The sequence below is a fragment of the Antrostomus carolinensis genome, unplaced genomic scaffold (assembly GCF_000700745.2).
Source record: "Antrostomus carolinensis isolate BGI_N321 unplaced genomic scaffold, ASM70074v2 scaffold25765, whole genome shotgun sequence".
NCBI classification, from domain to species: domain Eukaryota; kingdom Metazoa; phylum Chordata; class Aves; order Caprimulgiformes; family Caprimulgidae; genus Antrostomus; species Antrostomus carolinensis.
Genome location: NW_010317445.1, coordinates 80,304 through 90,676, shown reverse-complemented (window position 1 = coordinate 90,676; position 10,373 = coordinate 80,304). Strand labels below are relative to the sequence as shown.

General features: G+C 38.3%; 1 long non-coding RNA gene across 1 annotated transcript in view; it reads right to left on the bottom strand.

Moving 5' to 3' along the window:
• Positions 1-8,083, bottom strand: part of LOC104525438 (uncharacterized) — an 18,083-nt gene extending 10,000 nt beyond the window's left edge. The window contains exon 1 of the long non-coding RNA XR_728021.1: positions 7,886-8,083. This is a non-coding gene — a long non-coding RNA (uncharacterized LOC104525438). The remainder of the gene's footprint in view (positions 1-7,885) is intronic.
• Between the last annotated feature and the right edge of the window lie 2,290 nt (positions 8,084-10,373).

The following is a 10,373-nucleotide window of genomic DNA, read 5'->3' as shown; positions in this document are numbered from 1 at the left end:
TTTCTCTCTTCAGCTGCTCTAACACAAAAAGAATCAGTAGTTGGACTTGAATGCCTCTCTTCTTTCCTTCCCCCCCCCCTCCTTCTTATTTATGCTATTTTGTTCATATAAAAAAAGAGGGATCTATAAAGAGGACCACCCTGCCAATGACTAAGCCACCAACAGGCTTAGAATATTGTGCAAAGAATCTTCGAAATGTCTGAGCAGATTTCAATTACTCTTTTCAAAGATTTGCAATTCCCACTACACAGCCTATTGTTTGCTTTCACTAGGACATTCTTCTCTTAAACAGCTGGCACAGAATGACTACTGCTCTGTGGGGAAACAAGCAAACACCATACAGTAGATTTAAAGCCAAAAACAGAAAAAACCATATATTTTTTTAAAAAGTGCCTATCATTAACACAGAAGTGTTTTCCAAGATAATATAAATTCTATTTTTGCTGCTTATAGCTGAAGGAAAGCATGGGGGATGTAGTTCATTCTCCTTTGATGCTCAGCATGACTATTACACTGAACATCAAAGGAACAATGAGTTGTGCTTCCCATATTTTCCATTAGCTGTGTTCGGATGAGCAATTGTTTCTTTTGTGTCTGTTTGAAAAAGAAGCTGCAGTTTCCCCCTTGCCTCTTTTCCTAAAAGAAAATGGAAAGAAAGAAAAGAGAGAGAAAGAAGCAGCACCACAAAGGGAAAGAATAGAGATAAAGAGATGTTTGCAGCAGACAACCTGCTAATGCACTGACTTGTCACTGGGCATGAATTGCGGGGAATTTCAGTGGGAACTAATTATGTCCAGAAATTTTCCGAGAACTGCCAGTGTTGAATTGCTGTGTGAAGTAGTTTCCAGACACAGATCATCTTTTCATATCTACTGCTGCAAATGTGCGCAGGGTGTTCCTGTGATTCTGCTGCTTTTCACAGTGATGAAGCCACCATAGCAGCCCACAGAGTTCTGCACATGGAAGGAAATCTTTTGATGCCTGGCAGGGGAGCAGAGCTGCCTGTGCCACCCTCCAGGGTGGGATGCACAGTGACTGAAAGAGAAAACTAGCAGCAGAAAGGGATGGGTCTCCTGTGGTTGTGGATAGCTTTGTGTTATGCTGAAGGCCATTCTGGTACAAACTCAGCTAAAGTCTTAAATCTACAAGTCACATCCTCCGATTCTTGAGAATCATTTGAGTGCTCCTTTAGCTGTAAGAGAAGGCCTAGGCTTTCAAAATAACAAAACACATTCAGCCTTAAAATATATATCTTTCCATTATCACCACATTCTTCCTGTTCAATGTCCTGTGCATGCTGTCTCCTCACTGGCAGACATTTCTTCACAGAGTACTTGTGAATCCAAGCAAGACAAAAATGTGCAGACATTGTTAAAGGAGGTACCATTTTCATTCTGATAGTTCATGTTTAAATGAAGGGTTTGACGTAAATGAGGGAAAATGGAAGTAGTCTCTTAGCTAATCTGAAAGGAATCTCTTCTGCTGTACTTTCACTAAACAAAGCCAGAAGCCTCAGAGCTGAAGTTTATCCAAACTAAAGCCAACAAACGGTTGTTGTTGGAGGGGGTTATATCATGTTTTCCATTGTCATTTTGACATGAAACAGGCAGAGGCTTCAACTTTGCAAACTCAGAGACAAGAAGGTTGGCTCTGAAGTGAAAAAAAAAAAAATAAAAGCAGTGGTTCAAAGTAGGTTAGGTTTTCTCAAAGCAAAATGGAGAGAATCTTTCCTATGAAACACAGATGAGAAAAAATAATGACTGCTTGAAAATATAAATGCAAAACAATTTACTATGTCTCTGTGTGAAAGATGTATTGCCCTACAGTGATCTATGGAACTCATTCCTCTTTCTGGCATTTAACAGGGTGAGCACAGCTCTCATCTCTGTTATACTTACAGAATAGACTTTCTGACCCCTGTAACATGTAATTTTTTACTGCCTGTGGAGATTGTCAGTTCATCAACTACAGCCAGGAGCAATGTAAGGGCTAATCTTTGAAACTTTTATACAGCCTCAAAGCAATGTGAGAAATATTAATGGCATGGTCCCTACACATAAATATGGGTAATACAAAGTATCTGACTGTGCTGAATGGAAAACGATCAGGAAATTCTGTAGGAATTCCTTATAGATTTTTCCAGGGACAAAGCTTCTCTTGTCATGGAAGCCATGGAAAGGATAGAAAGTAAAACTTCACAAACTCTGTGCATGAAAAGATTCAATGGAAGAAAGAAAATACATAGATGAGTAGCTGTCCTGCAGCAGTAACTAAGCCAGAGCACTGGCTACCGTATCTAGTAGCAGCATGGCCATGGGAAGGCAACTGCAGGGAGTCACCATGCAGCATCTCTGTAACAGCTGTGACATCTCTGTGAGCAGCAGAGCCCCAAACAGCCTTCTCTCCAGGAAGAATCCACTGGATCCCCTGAGCTGGAGATAGGCAGTGTGCTGAGGGTCAGGGGCTGCAGCATTCTTCTGCACTCATCTACACTCCCCTCAACAGCCTGACCTGAAGGTACAGGAGCAAAATAACCCTTCTTGCATCACTCCTGCAGAAGGAATCAAATCTGTGCCCAGTTCTCCTTCTGTTCAGGGTATACTACCACAGATGTGTCAAAGGAGGGGTAGGCTGGTAAAGTGTTGCAGCAGGTAAAATGATGACACTACAGTTTTTGTTTGTAGAAGGTTATTTATCATCTGCCAAAAACCAAAATCGGAATGTCTCAAAACTGTAGACATACAGGTGGTAGGTACTGTACTCTCAACCATGTTAAAGTTGTGTAGTCTAAAATTTACCAAGCTACCATAAGGAGAATGAACTAACAGTTTTCATGTTGAATCAGAAGAGATTTTATTATACCTTTTCCAAGTTTGAGGGGGGTTTTCTTTGGGTGTCGCCAATAATAAATTGAATTTTGATCCATCACATTGAATTTCTGCAATGATGTGGGAATCTAATCCAGTTACTTCAAGACCAAAACCACTCATTTTCTTAACAACTTATCTTTACCATTGCCAACAGTTTTTCTTTGCTTAGCTGAGATCTTTTGCCTAGTTTCTTAAACAAGCATGACAAAAGGACAGCATAATCTGCAGTATTAATGGACGTGACCATTGCACTAATTTCCACTTCTGTGGATTTTAACAAATCATTATTTCAAACCAACAAATTGAAACTTGCAACTCCTACAGCAGCTGTGGCTTGTACTCTTCTCCAGATTACTAACCCACCATGAAAACATCGAGAGCAATATAGTTTTCATGCTGCTCACTGGCCTGGGAAAGCACGCTTTGTTATTGTTTCCCCCTACTGGTAGGCTAAACCTTTCAACTCCAAAGAGATTGCTTTTAATCCAAAATGCTAAATGACAGTCTGCATCATTTCCGTTACTGACCTATAGCATGCTTTTCCAATTATGAGGCCAGGTATATCCCATTTTCTGCATATTTCTGATTAAAACAAGGTTTCAACAACATTAGCACATAACTGGGACAACGACTAATAGTTCCATGTCAATCTGGTTTACCAGCCAGTTTGCGAAACAAAAAAGTGATAGTAATTCACTCCTTCCTTTCTCTTGAATAGCATTAATTAAAACTAACACCCAGCTGTTGTGTAAGGCTGGCATCAGCTAAGGTTTTGCAAGCAACACCTGGCTGCCTATTTCAAACCTCAAAACTTTGGCAGAAGCTGGAAGAGGAAGTAGGATCTGCTTGTAATCTGCAGCACTAAGAAGGGAGTAAATGCAGTGACTGACTGAGGCACCAACAGTAATATTCATGCCAGAGACAACACCCTTCTACCTCTGCCTCTTCCCCCCGTAATAAAGCAGTAGATGTTTCCAACTCCACCTCCTCTTTTAAAAAAATCAGTCTACATCAATTTGGTCTCAAATCAAAAACAAATCTGGAAAATAATGAAAGGGATATATAATGGTCTAATTTTCCTAAGGATAATGTCTTCCAGGGATGTGTGATCTAAAATGTGTTTATGAAATTTGTCATATTTCCAAGAGCATATATATAATCTTTAGAGGGGGTGGATTCCCCAGGCTTTCTTTTAGCATGATTTTTCCAGACCAGAAAAGAATGTTTCGATTTTCCTAAGCATAATCTTGCCTGCCATGTGCTTGGTAAAAAAAAGTTAGTAATGGAAGAAGAGCACTAGACCCCTGTTCTTTCATAGTTTCACATAGTCCAGGTTACTTATGATGGTGTAATTATCTGTTGGCATACAGACATGCATCATCTGTTTTTACCATCAAAACTCTGGAAAGGGACTTCTCTGTGTTAGCAAAAATTTGAGGAAAGATAGTTCTGACTGTCATTAGCGTTACCCCTTAAACTAGCTAATTTATCAAAACAGAATGTGCAATGTTGCATATAAGTAAGTATTAAAAATGTCAGTCTGGCAGTCTCACAAATATATTGCATCTACACATCTACTTCATTACCTATATAATCCCTTCCAATTAGTAAAAGAAGAAAGCAAAATGTCTAAACCAAGCTGCTTACAAGTTTTTCTAAAATATCCTCATTATTTTCTGGGGCATCAGAAGTGGGTGCTGAGGATAAAGAGTTCTTTGCATGCTGCCTCCTGAAACCTATGCGTAATAGTTATATCTCATTTTAAAACCGTAATTTGTGACTGAAAGTAATATCAGAGGTCAGTAAGTCTACTCAGAGATATTTTAGGATTCAGTCATTACCTCAGAAATGAGCTTCCTGACCAAACTTCCAAGATAATCCTTACATTACAAGGAAAACACTATATTACATTAGAGCATAAAATTATTTGGAATAATAACTAAGGGTTTCTGGCTCTGCTCTCACACTGCTTTGAGAGCAGTAGAGTTTTCCTGATGACCTCAATGAAGTTCCCCAAGGAATACGGGGTGTACATATGAAAAGCATCACACTCCAGGTGACTGAGATGTCCCTTACTCATCTCAAATGCAGCTGAGAGAGGCCCAAATCCACCTGAGCTCCCTTTTGGCATTGATGTGAGTAGGGCTGTGCACATGCTTCCTTTTTAGCCAGTGGAAATTGTAAAATACCTCTAGTCTGTCTAGCTAAAATTTATGCTGTCTTCTGGAAGCAGCTGTCCAGATTGACTCTACAAACTCAAGATAAATGGTATGAACGTAGGCTGTAAGGCTAGCCAATGCTTGCACAAATCATGCTGGCTGGGTAGAGGATGGATTTGTTTCCTAAAGAAGCATTTGTTCTTACACTTTTTGGTAGTTTAATATGCAGGATGTAAAGGTGCCTTCAAATGGTGGAATTGAATATACATTTCTGGAATCTGAATCATCTGTCACATCTGAAGCACCAGCTTCATGTCATGTCAGCCACCAGGAGGCATTTTAGTTTGAACATGGTCAGGGCTTGCAAACGTCTTACACTAACTTGACACACTTTAGAAAACCTGAATTGTGTCAAAGTGATTTCAGTCACAGGCTAAAACCATCTTATTGGGTTACCAGGGCATACAGCTTTTGTTCATGGAAGTCATAGAAAATTCCTTGTTCTATGATATCCAGATCCCAAGCTTTTGAAGAGGTTAAACTTGAGGCTGTACTCGCATCTCCATTCCGAGCTATTACAGCAAGACAAAGAAATACATAGCCCAGAGGTACATCTGACTATCTTAAACTTAGTCTATATGGAGCAGTTTCCTTAATATGTTGCCAAGTCTTGTCTCCTGGCAGGCTTTCTCAAGGAAAATTTTATATTGACTTACATTTGATACTAACCATATAAACATTTTTCTTGACAAGAGAGAACATTTTAGCATGTCTGGAAGTTCTCTTTTGAATCGTGGAAAATCTGGCTTCCCAGTCCATTGCTGCCCTGCACATGGTTTAGTGATGTTAATAATCAACTCTTTCAATTACTATTTTTTGTGAGAAAAGTGAATTCAAATGTGTGGAAAGGAACACTCCAAAGAGAGGACAGAATTCAATATTTTAAGCTATAACTAGTGTTTTATCAGTCTCTCTGTGTAACCTCATCCCTGTGAGTAGTATGGAAGTTAGCCCAGTAAGGAAATGTTACTACAGCATGAAACAGGAATGTGGCAGAGAAATCTGAATACTCCCTCACACTTCATTTGTATATTGTTCTTCTACCCAAAATTTACAATTTCTTGAGTCAAATATGTGTTTCACCTCAGAAATGTCCAGAGATCTGACCAGAGTGAGGGAGAGATCTGGCACACAAGGAGGATTTTTTTTATTGGGAGAGATAAAACTGATGTTTCTTCTTTTGTATTGGATAGCCCCTTAGTCCTTACCCTTCTGAAGATATATATGTAAAACTCAAAATATATCTAATGCGTATTAAATATATGCCATATGTATATTATTTGCTGCTGTAAGCAGAGAAAACTCGAAGCATGTGTTTGCTCAAATTTTATAATGTTTTCTTCACTGAGGATCACTGAAAACAGAGTTTGTATACCGTAAAAGCAGAAACAGAAAAGCATCAGTTCACAGTACATTATATTTATCCTCTACAGAATATCTGCATATGCATTGTTGGTTTTTTTGTTTAGTTTTTAAGATGCTTTACAAGGCTTAGCCTGTGCTTGCTGAGGGAGGCTGGTATTTGTGCATGCTGCTGTTGCAGAAGATGTTACCTGATCTGCTCAAGCACAGAGGCCCCCTGAACTCCCAACTGCTCCACTGCCAATAGCTGGCTGCTGGACTAACAGTCGCCCCCTTGGCACAACTTCCAGATATGCTGAGGTAGACAGATTTGCCATGAAATGGCTAAAGTAATTGTTTTCATGATTTGTATCATACAGACTAGGGTAGGGTGTGGTTTTAAAGGCATTTGACTTTACTGAACTACAGTTTATCTGGCTGCTGCTTATCAAGTTATTTATAAGGTTATTCGTTGCCTCGATGCAAGAGTAAATACATTGCAGATCTTTTATACTTACAAGAAAGAAAAATGTTTTATCTTAAGGAAGGTCTCGTTTACAATGTCTGGCAAGCAGGAACAGAACACATCCAAAAAAGGTCAGCTGTACTTGTGGAATGTTGTCTGTTTAACATAAATACTCATACCATACTTATCTTCACACTAAGTTGAATTATTGTATACAAAGTATATTTTTGCCCTCTAAAGTTCATATTCATTTGGGTTTTGGTGTTCTCACTCTCTATAAACATACACGCACATACTTGCATGGATTTCCAGATACCATCAGCTGCTAATCAGTCTCGTGAGGAACCGAAGCAGCCCGCAGATGCACAACTCAGACTATTTCAGCTGAGGGAATTAATTTACTCTCCTGCTTTATGTCCAAGTAATAATCCCATAAGCTGACATATTTTCATATATTGCTCACAAAAACTGTTTCATCAAAAATGGCTAGAATTCTAAGGTTGTTTTCTGCATGCAAATTGTTTAAACCAGCCCCCACTCTGCCAGTGGAAAACACACAATTACAAAGAACTCCAAATAAAAAAAAGATTGAAGCAAAGCCTTACTGCTTGTGACAAATAACTTCCAGGCAGCACAGAGCTAACAGTTAAAATGTTATTCCAAGAGTTAAAAGAAATTGTTTTAAAACTCTCCGGTGTCTGTATTAGGAAAACAAGTAAGAACAAGAACAAATGCAGCTAAGGCAGACAGCACTGTACAGTCCTTTTAACCACAGAAAAGAGCAAAGTGAAAATAAACCTTTGGGATGGTAACGCAAGCTCCTGCAGCTTTCAGCTTCACAGCATTAAATATCTGACTCTGCTGAATTAGTGAAGGAAAAGTGTTCTGGTGAGATTTGTGAATACACATTTCTTACAAGCTATTAAAATAATTGGTGAAAATAAAAATAAAATAAAAACATTAAATCATAAGAAGCTTGAATTACTCACCGTCTTGTTGTGCCAAAATAACTGAGGGTTGAAACACGGCAAGAATGAGCAAAGTTACTTTTTGCACAAAGCTCATCATGTCTAAATATTAGACATGAGACTCTCTGTGCAAAAATAAAAATGGGGGGGGAAGAAAAATCTATTCAAAATAGCAACATCGGTTGTTCCCTGCCCTTCCAGCACCGGGCCATGTACAGAACTCAGCCACAAGCATTCCCTAGCTTTGGCCTTAAATAGGAAAAAAATTGGCTTACTTTACTTTTCCACCCCCTTTACTGAAACTTGAGAAGAAGACCCATCCCCTAACAGTAAATGAATGATTAATATTTCTCTTGGCTTTACAGAAGAATAAAGTCAACTAAACAAGATACACAGCACATCTGGAACTTTTGTGTGTGTACAAAATGCACACTGAGACCGTATATGAGCAGTTAGTGTGCACTGTATGCGAGATATATGCATGCAAAAAAAAAAAAAAAAGCCCTGTGGTAAAGCCTCTGTGGTAAAGCATTTTTTCATGTTAATTAGGAGTCAATGGGTACAGCCCACAGAGGATTTTTAGTTCTTAGTACTCCCTAACAAAGATAAACCTGATGTGGCCACACGAACTAAAAGAATCTCAGAAGTGAAGGAGCAAACCTGGGCATTTCTGCTGATGAGCAGAGTTAATGAAAGGGAGTCCTGAACATTGCAACACTTCTGTTCCAGTGCTTTTCTCACCATCTCTTCCTCATAGCATGATTTTGTGTGACCTGGGGAGAAAGCAGACATAAAAAAAGTTATGAAGAAAAGCTCCCAAATCAGAAACAGTGATATCCCAAACTAAAACGTTTCAAACAATTCAGTTTGATGCTGTCGTTACAACATTTGAAAGGAATGTAGAACAATATCACCTTTTCCTTTACTTTTTCCTCCTCAAACAAGAAGGTATAGTGGACAAAACAAAAAATAATCTTGTGACTACTAATCTTTCTTAAGCCTAATTTTCCAAATAAAATGGATTAGGCGGGTTTTGTTATGAATATAGTTTTGCTGGGAATGTAGCTTTAAGTACAAGCTTGGGAGACTCCAAAGTGAATGCAGAAAGGTGTCACAGTGTGCATCTCTGCTAAAACAATGACCAAACTAAGTGCTATTGTCAGTCGATTAATTTGGTCCAGGTCATTAGCTGCAGGAGTGCTCATTCATTTGTTGTTAAGTGTGGCTGAGATTACAGTGACCCAGGGAACCATCCCTCCTATCAACAATTCATTAATGTCATAAACTGTCATCCCAAAAAAGGGACCCATATCTCTGTATGTGCAACAGAGTAAGAGTAGCCTGAGGTTATCTTTTAATTTGATAGGTATGGGGTCTCATTTCAAAACCTGTTTATCTGAAATGCACTTGAACTGGAAAGTCCTCTTCTGCTAGGGTCACCTGAGGTGGAAGAGATTGAAGCAAGTATGAAGAAATCTTAAATAATTTGATGCCACTTTCAACATACCCCTGAGGGTCTCTTCTGTGTCTTATACACTCATAGGTATGAATGGCTTGATACATTTCAAAGGAATTACACACCACACTTATGCATCAATTAAATAACCCTCCAGTTTTCCACACTGTCTGTGTTGGGATGGCAGAATTATTTCATGCAGCTTTGCGTTTTCTTACCCAGTATCATATTACCTAACAGTTTGGGTTATTTAGTTTATAAACTTCAAGGAGCTACATCAACAAAAAGATAACCACCTTGTGTTGAGCTATCCTAGAACATAAGACAAAATGCTTCAAATTTTTATGCATGGGCCAGTAAGGTTTTCTTCTAAAAAATGAGAACTACAACATCTAATAATTCCTGGATTGATTTGTTTGGCTTTCTTCAATAGAAATGTACAAACAGACCAAACACTGGAACCAAACCATTCTCAGCTATGGAACATGAATTAAACTAAATTAATTGTTTATCAAAATCAAACGAAGATCCATTTTTTATTGCTGCTCTGTTTTCTGTATTAATGCCTATATATTCGTCATAGTAATTGTTTAATTTACAGGAAATTTAGTGAATGTTACATGGTAAGTGTTCACATATAAATAGCCAAGGAAAAAATAATTGAAATATGATCACAGTCTTTGACTTAAAGCCACTTTCATATTGAATTCTACAAATTTTTCAGCCCATTTGACCATAATAAACATTTCTCTATACTGCTTAAGTTTATCCTTTCAAAAAAAGAGAAAACCCTTAGTGACTGCTTTCAGTTTTTGCACAACACTAGATTGTTTGAGTAAAAATTAAATTCTAAGAACAGTTCTGGATTGCTCACCTTGGATATTAAACTAGTCTCTAACTAGATTATGAACCCAGATTTATCAACAACACCTACTATTTGCCGTAGACAAAATGTACAGAAAAGAACTCTGAGTTTTCTGTATAAAAGCATAAACAATATCACTTAATGATTACATCCCCTGAAAAACAAAATAAACCATGGACCTTATCTTC